General features: G+C 48.5%; 1 pseudogene; it reads right to left on the reverse strand.

The window, feature by feature from the left end:
• Positions 1-6,038: 6,038 nt before the first annotated feature.
• Positions 6,039-6,245, reverse strand: LOC142273718 (U2 spliceosomal RNA; annotated as a pseudogene).
• Between the last annotated feature and the right edge of the window lie 1,322 nt (positions 6,246-7,567).

The raw sequence follows: 7,567 nt of genomic DNA on the forward strand, positions 1-7,567 counted from the left end.
TAACTACTTCTCCACCCTTGACCTCACCAGCGGGTACTGGCAGGTGGCCGTGGCACCGGAAGACCGAGAGAAGACTGCCTATGGGACCGTTTTGCTGTACTTGGATGATGTGATTGTGTACTCACAGACGTATGAAGCCCACCTGGAGCACCTAGCCGAGGTGTTCGCGTCCCTTGCCAAGTATGGGATGAAGTTGAAGCCCTCAAAGTGTCATCTGCTGAAACCCAGAGTGCAGTACCTAGGACATGTGGTTGGTGCGGAAGGTGTCGCCCCCAACCCCGAGAAGATCACCGCCATCCAAGACTGGCCGAGACCGACCACAGTGAGGGAAGTGAGGCAGTTTCTGGGCCTGGTGGGATATTACCGTCGCTTCATTAAGGGGTACACAAAGATGGCTGCCCCCATGCAAGACCTCCTCGTAGGACAGACCAAGGGTGGTAGATCCCTAGTAGCCCCATTGGTGTGGGAAGAAAAGCATGAGGAATCCTTCCGCCAGCTGAGAACAGCCCTGACCGGAGAGGAAATCCTAGCGTACCCTGACTACAGCCGCCCATTCATCCTCTACACCGACGCCAGCAATGTGGGCTTGGGGGCTGTTCTATCCCAGGTCCAAGACAGAAGGGAAAAGGTAATAGCTTATGCTAGCCGAAAACTCCGACCGACTGAGAGGAACCCTGAGAACTACATCTCCTTCAAGCTTGAGCTCTTGGCACTGGTGTGGGCTATCACCGAGCGTTTCCGCCATTACCTGGCAGCAGCCAAGTTCACCGCGTACACAGACAATAACCTGCTGACCCATCTAGATACGGCCAAGCTGGGCGCGTTGGAGCAGCGGTGGGTGACCAGGTTAGCCAACTACGATTTCACCATCAAGTACCGGGCCGGCCGTACCAACGTCAATGCCAATGCACTCTCCCGGATGCCCCACCTGTCGGAAGAGGGGCCAGAGGATGATGACCTCGAAGAGATCGAGTTGCCTGCATTTCACCGGCCATTCACTGAGAAGGTGCACGTCTACCAACAACGGGTGAACCTGGATCCGCTGCCCCGACAGGACTGGCAGGAAGCTCAGGACCAGGCACCTGCTGTCCGCCTGGTCAAGACTCTAGTGGAACAGGGTTCTGCTGGGATAGACCCTGCTGCCCCTGCCGAAGCCCAACGTCTGTGGCAAGAACGGACCCGGCTATACCTACACCAGGGGAAGTTGTATCGCGAGCTGATTAATCCAAAGACTCACGAGAAGATCCGCCAGCTGGTGATTCCCCAGGCTAAAGTGCCCACCGTCCTGCAAGCATACCATGATGGTGCAGTGCACTTCGGGTGGAAGAAGCTAGAGATGTTGTTAAGAGAGCGGTTCTATTGGAGTGGAATGCGGGAATCTGTGGAGGCCTGGTGCCGAGAATGTGGCCCTTGCGCATTGAGAAGGAAGGACGAGGCCAGCCAGAAGGCACCCCTACACCCGATCATTACACACCAACCGCTGGAGCTGGTTCCCCTTGACCATGTAAAGCTCACCCCCAGCCGAAGTGGGTACACCTACGCTCTGACCATCGTAGACCACTACTCGAGGTTCCTGGTGGTTGTCCCAGTTAAGGACTTAACCGGCCGCACCGCTGCTAAGGCTTTCCAGGCTTATTTCTGTTGACCGCATTGGTACCCGGAGAGGGTGCTTACCGACCAGGGTCCGGCCTTTGAAGCAGAGGTATTCCAGGAATTCTGCCAGTTGTACGGCTGCAAGAAAATCCGGACCACGCCTTACCACGCCCAAACCAATGGCATTTGTGAAAAGATGAACCACTTGGTCCTGGGCCTCCTCAAGACGTTACCACTGGAAGAGCGGAACCTGTGGCTGGAGAAGCTACCTGACCTGGTCGATATGTACAACAACATCCCTTCCAGCTCTACGAAATGCACTCCAGCATACCTGATGAGAGCTCGTCCCGGCCGGCTACCAGTGGATCTGGAAATGGGCTTGGAAGCTTCAGAAGCACTCCTGTCGACAGCTGAATGGGACACTCGGCGGAGGACACAGTACCGACAGGTCCAGGAGTATGTTGAAAAGAACTTGTGCCGGAGTCGGGGACAACAGGAGCAGTGCTTCAACAAGAAGGCGCCTGCCGGTTCCTTCCAACCTGGGGATGTAGTGCTGAAGCGGAAAAGAAGGGCCCACAAGCTGGATGATCAATGGGAAAAAACCCCGTATGTAGTCCAGCCCACAGGATGGGAGAATGGGAAGGCCTACCAGATCAGCCGTGACCAGGGGGGGACTTTGGCCACGGTTTCCCGAGACCACCTGAAGAAGTGCCCACCAGCATTGAGAGTAGCGGATGAGGCTCCAGTTCCCAGTCCAGTGGAGAAGGAAAAAGAGGTAATCCACACCATGATGGGTGATTTTCCAGCAGACTGGCCTACACAGAACGGTGCGGTGATCCTTCCAGTGATACTGTTCCCACAACCCGTGGATGAAGAAATGATGGAAACGGTTAACCGCGAGCCAGTGCCCAGGGATGTACCTGTACCCAGCTCCCCTACGCCTCCGCCTGCCCCACATGATAGCAGGGAGGAGGAACTGACTGTTCCCTCTGCCCCACTGCCTGTCACCACTGACACCGGACCCCGAAGGTCCACTCGCTCCAACCTAGGTAGACCCCCACTTAGGTACAGGGAAACTACTCTTTAAAAGGGGGGGGCTTTATGTGTTGAGTGTACCAGTTTGAAAGTTTTAAATGATAAGTAAAGATGATCAACCTCTATAAATCACTTGTAAGGCTACATCTGGAATATGGGAACCAGTTTTGGGCTCCACATTTTAAAAAGGACATTCAGAAGTTAGAGTCAGTTCAAAGGTGGGCAACTAGACTACTACAAGGAATGGAAGGCCTCCCATATGATGACAAGTTGAAAAAGTTATTAAGTGATTATTGGCTGCAATGGGGCTTTCTGGCTGGTGCCAGCCTCTCTTCTTAGCACACAGGAACCACAATCCCTACACCATGCTTCAATGGATTCTCTCATCCCAGCCCAGTAAAACTACATATTTTACACAGTCATAAGCAGCCCATGGGCATTCACCTGCATTCAAACCAATAACAGCTCATAGACCAGACAATCCATCTACCACTGGACCAAAGACAGGAAGTTAAATCCACTGCCTGCGGTAACCAACTTAATCCTATAGGCTACTCACACAACAAACCCAACAGAAAGGAAAAAAACATGGCTTCGATTATCCATCCAATGAAAACGCATAACCATTGTGAGCCATTGGACAATGCAATTGGACACATGGTGACATGGTGCACGGCCCAATGAATCAAGTCTTTACTTCATATTCACGGTTTAAGCCCTTGGGTTCTAATGTGCCCAGAGTACATATCCAGAAAGATTCTCTTTCTTTGAGCTAAACACAAGTCAACAATACATTGTAAGCAGATTCTATTACCAGTCCCACACCATTTTGTGACGCATAATCACACAGTGATCCAATTAAGATTCCAAGTCATCGAACATGTCCAAGCCATACGTAGAGGAGGCAATAGAATTAGGAAGCTCAAAGAAAGGGAATCTTTCTGGATATATACTCTGGGCACATTGGAACCCAAAGGCTTAAACCATGAATATGAAGTACAGACTTGATTCATTGGGCCATGCATGGACATAATGGACATAATTCTAATAGGCAGGACAGGTAATAAGGAGCACAAGGGATATGCTAAAATGTGTTGTGTGACAAGACAGACACAGGAAAGGAGATGATAACAGGTGTAGGGACCAACAAGGTGAGACAAGGGGTATCAGGATAGGGTCAAGTAGGTATGAATGTAGTAATGGGGCAGGCATAGAGAATTGTATGCGAATGTGAATTACAATAAGTCACTAAGGAAAGGAATATGTGAGTGTGTGCCTAATGTAAACTAATATTGTACTGGCAAAATTATAGATGGAAAGGGAGAAGGGGAGAGGGGAGAGAGGAGGCTGTAATTGACTACAAGGGTATGAGTTATGAGTGATCATAGGGATAGTGCTACATAAGTGGAAATACCTATGGAGGACCGGATGTGTAAGCGCATACCTTATACAAACCTATAGAGTGCTGATGGGTGAGAGTGTGATGTTAGATATAAGACATCCTATAGTGAATAGTGAGCCGTAATCAAGTGCAACAGGGATATTTCACGTGACTATGGGAACCTGGAAGGTAAAGAAAGGGGAGAAAAAACTGTTAGACAAGGTAATCAGACAAACATGACAAATAAAAAACAAGGAAGAATGGAACTCCATACATACTGGAACCATATATAGTGTGAACACGAAAAAGAACCGGGCGTTAGAAAAAATGTGCACGGCCCAATGAATCAAGTCGGTTCTTCATATTCATGGTTTAAGCCCTTGGGTTCCAACGTGCCCAGAGTATATATCCAGAAAGATTCCCTTTCTTTGAGCTTCCTAATTCTATCGCCTCCTCTGCGTATGGCTGGGACATGTTCGATGACTTGGAATCTTAATTGGGCCACTGTGCGATTATGCGTCACAAAATGGTGTGGGACTGGTAATAGAATCTGCTTACAACGTATTGTTGACTTGTGCTTAGCACAAAGAAAGGGAATCTTTCTGGATATGTACTCTGGACACATTAGAACCCAAGGGCTTAAACCGTGAATATGAAGTACAGACTTGATTCATTGGGCCGTGCACCATGTCACCATGTGTGCAATTGCATTGTCCAATGGCTCACAATGGTTATGCGTTTTCATTGGATGGATAATCGAAGCCATGTTTTTTTCCTTTCTCTTGGGTTTGTTGTGTGAGTAGACTATAGGATTAAGTTAGTTACCGCAGGCAGTGGATTTAGCTTCCTGTCTTTGGTCCAGTGGTAGATTGATTGTTTGGTCTATGAGCTGTTATGGGTTTTAATCCAGGTGAATGCCCATGGGCTGCTTATAACTGTGTGAAATATGTAGTTTTACTGGGCTGGGATGAGAGAATCCATCGAAGCATGGTGTAGGGATTGTGGTTCCTGTGTGCTAAGAAGAAAGGCTGGCACCAGCCAGAAAGCCCCATTACAGCCAATAATCAACCGCTAGCCGCTGGAACTCGTTGCTCTAGATCATGTCAAACTCACACCAAGCAGGAATAGATACATTAGCCCACCATCCCACCCAAAGAGCAACTTCTGCTGCGCAGCTGGCTTTCTAGGCAGCAGCGCTATCGTGATGTCAGCGGGGGACATTGTGACAAGCCAGTGTTCCGTCACTTCATGTTGTGCACTGTTCAAACGGAAAATACATCAACAGGCAGACTACAGAAAAGCTTACTAACAAAGGTTAGAGAGGGGCTTTCTCAGAGGGCTTTTTACAGTTTGTCTATTCCCAATTAGCCGTTTAAGTATGCTTAATGAAAGTACTAATTCTTTCATAGGCCGCCCATTCTTAGTATTTGACGTTCCTTATATTGCGGTATCAGGCTTCGCAGCAGGTTGCAAAACATTCATCACCCATGACTGTCCCCAATTGGGCTCAGAAGCTAAATGTCTATCATGACCTCTCTTTTTGAAAGTCCAAGAGCAAGCAAACTCTTCCTCCAGGAGAGGGAGCCAACAGATCACTAAAGACATCATCATTGCTCAAAGAAAACACCGAAAAACAATGGAAGCTTTAATTGGAGTGGAATCTGATAGACAGCACCTGATGCCAAGTCTGCATCTTCTAACACCTGCAGTCACTGCAGCAGCTGAATCCAATGTGTCCAAAAGGGATCTATTCTATTCAATTGCAAATGATCTAGATAAGACTGAGAATAAGATACTGCACGGGACATAGCAGAGTTGGTCAAGTTGAGTGGAGATGAGTTTGCTATTTGGCACAGCTTTTGCATCAATAAAGCAAGTAAAAGGTGTGAAAGATAAAAAAAAGGGTGAAAGTGTGAAAAGTGAATTGGCCAAATTGAGGTGCATATAAAGTTTTTGCTTTCTTTCAATTCACTAATGGGGCTCATTTGAATCAGGTGAATTGAGTTCTGCTTTTGGAAACTGGGTTAAGAAGGGGTGCACCGGTCCTGGAGGTACTGCAATACCAGGTCAATGCGTGGAGTGGACAGAGCAAGATTTTTTCCATCTCCTTGTTCTAAAAATCCATTTAATATATGGTCCCCAGAGAGGGGACGTATCAGATATTAAACTGATAAGAACAGATTTAATTTTTTTTTTTTTCTGTTTATCAGTAGGACTTCAAAATAACAAAGGTGATCGCCTCCCGTTGCCTGGGAACCGTCCAGGCACAAGAGGGCTATGTGTCACCAGAAGGCGCACACACTTCCTCAAGGCCGGCAGACGTGCAATCCCAGGCACCTTCCAGTACCGACCAAGGTAGCGTCCTCCGAAACTACACTTGATCTTAGCCAAAAGGCCGAGAAGCTATAACCCGAATTGGTTACGGCCTTGAGTGGCACCCTGGCCTATACCGGACACATCTTAGGGAGAGGGAGACAAACCCACGCCTACAGAAGACATTTTGTCACCCAAGCCAACCCTTGAAAAGGCTGTTTTGCAGAGCAAAAACAAGAAGAATGATGCTTTTTGCAGCCGCCGCCCACTGCAATTAATCTGAATAACTCCTCCTCCTCCAAGCACCTCCCCTCCCCCTTGCAGTCTTTCCAATTCATGATACAAAAAGACGGACGGACAGGACAGGACAGGACAGGCTGCCTGACTTTCCGTCACTGCCACCCTTTGCCATCCTTGCCCGTAGAAAGCCCTTTCATCATCCCCAAACCCTAATCTTTTCCCTTCCCTTCCCAGCTGCGTCTCACTCCCTTTCATTAGGAAGTGAGCGCAGCCTTTTCTCCGTTCTGCACATGCGCGACGTTAAACACAAATGCGCAGGCGTGCGTTCCATTAGCCTCACTGCATTCCACTCCCATACAGGAAGTGGGCGCAGCTATTACTACGGTCGCACATAAAAGAACCCACGGCCACCACTGCACACAGCTGACTCCACCACAGGACACCCACTTCTACACCAACGCAGGTAAGACAGGATCGGCACCTCTATGCTCCCGTTACAATCAGGCTCAGTCACCATGTGATAACGCTCTCAACTCTTTAGTTGCAGGCTCCCCTTGCTTCACCTCCACTGGCTGTGCTGCCATTTCCTCTCCCACCTGGAAGGTATACTTTATTCCACTATTTTCCTGTTTCTCTCTTCCCCCTTTTCCCATAACCTACTTTTATCTGCATTTGTGGGGTATCTATATGCTATTTACATCATAGTTTTATTCATTAATATGGAAGGGAAGAGTGCCCATGAGAGTGTTGAACTGCGGAGAGCAAGAGATTAAGCTGCTCCGATTTGCCACCATTGATAAGCTGTTCTCAGTAGATACACATGCTATCCAAACAGCAGCATCCACCATTGCTTCAGCCCACCCATTCAGTGACAGCTCACCAAGTCAGCCAGAGGAGTGGTGTAAGGAATTACACGTAGGCACTGACTCCACACCTTCACATCACAAGAAGGGGGTCTACAGGCTAGTGCAAGAATACGAGCAAGTCTTCAGCAAACATCCGCTA

The sequence above is a fragment of the Anomaloglossus baeobatrachus genome, unplaced genomic scaffold, assembly GCF_048569485.1.
Source record: "Anomaloglossus baeobatrachus isolate aAnoBae1 unplaced genomic scaffold, aAnoBae1.hap1 Scaffold_3659, whole genome shotgun sequence".
Taxonomy (NCBI): domain Eukaryota; kingdom Metazoa; phylum Chordata; class Amphibia; order Anura; family Aromobatidae; genus Anomaloglossus; species Anomaloglossus baeobatrachus.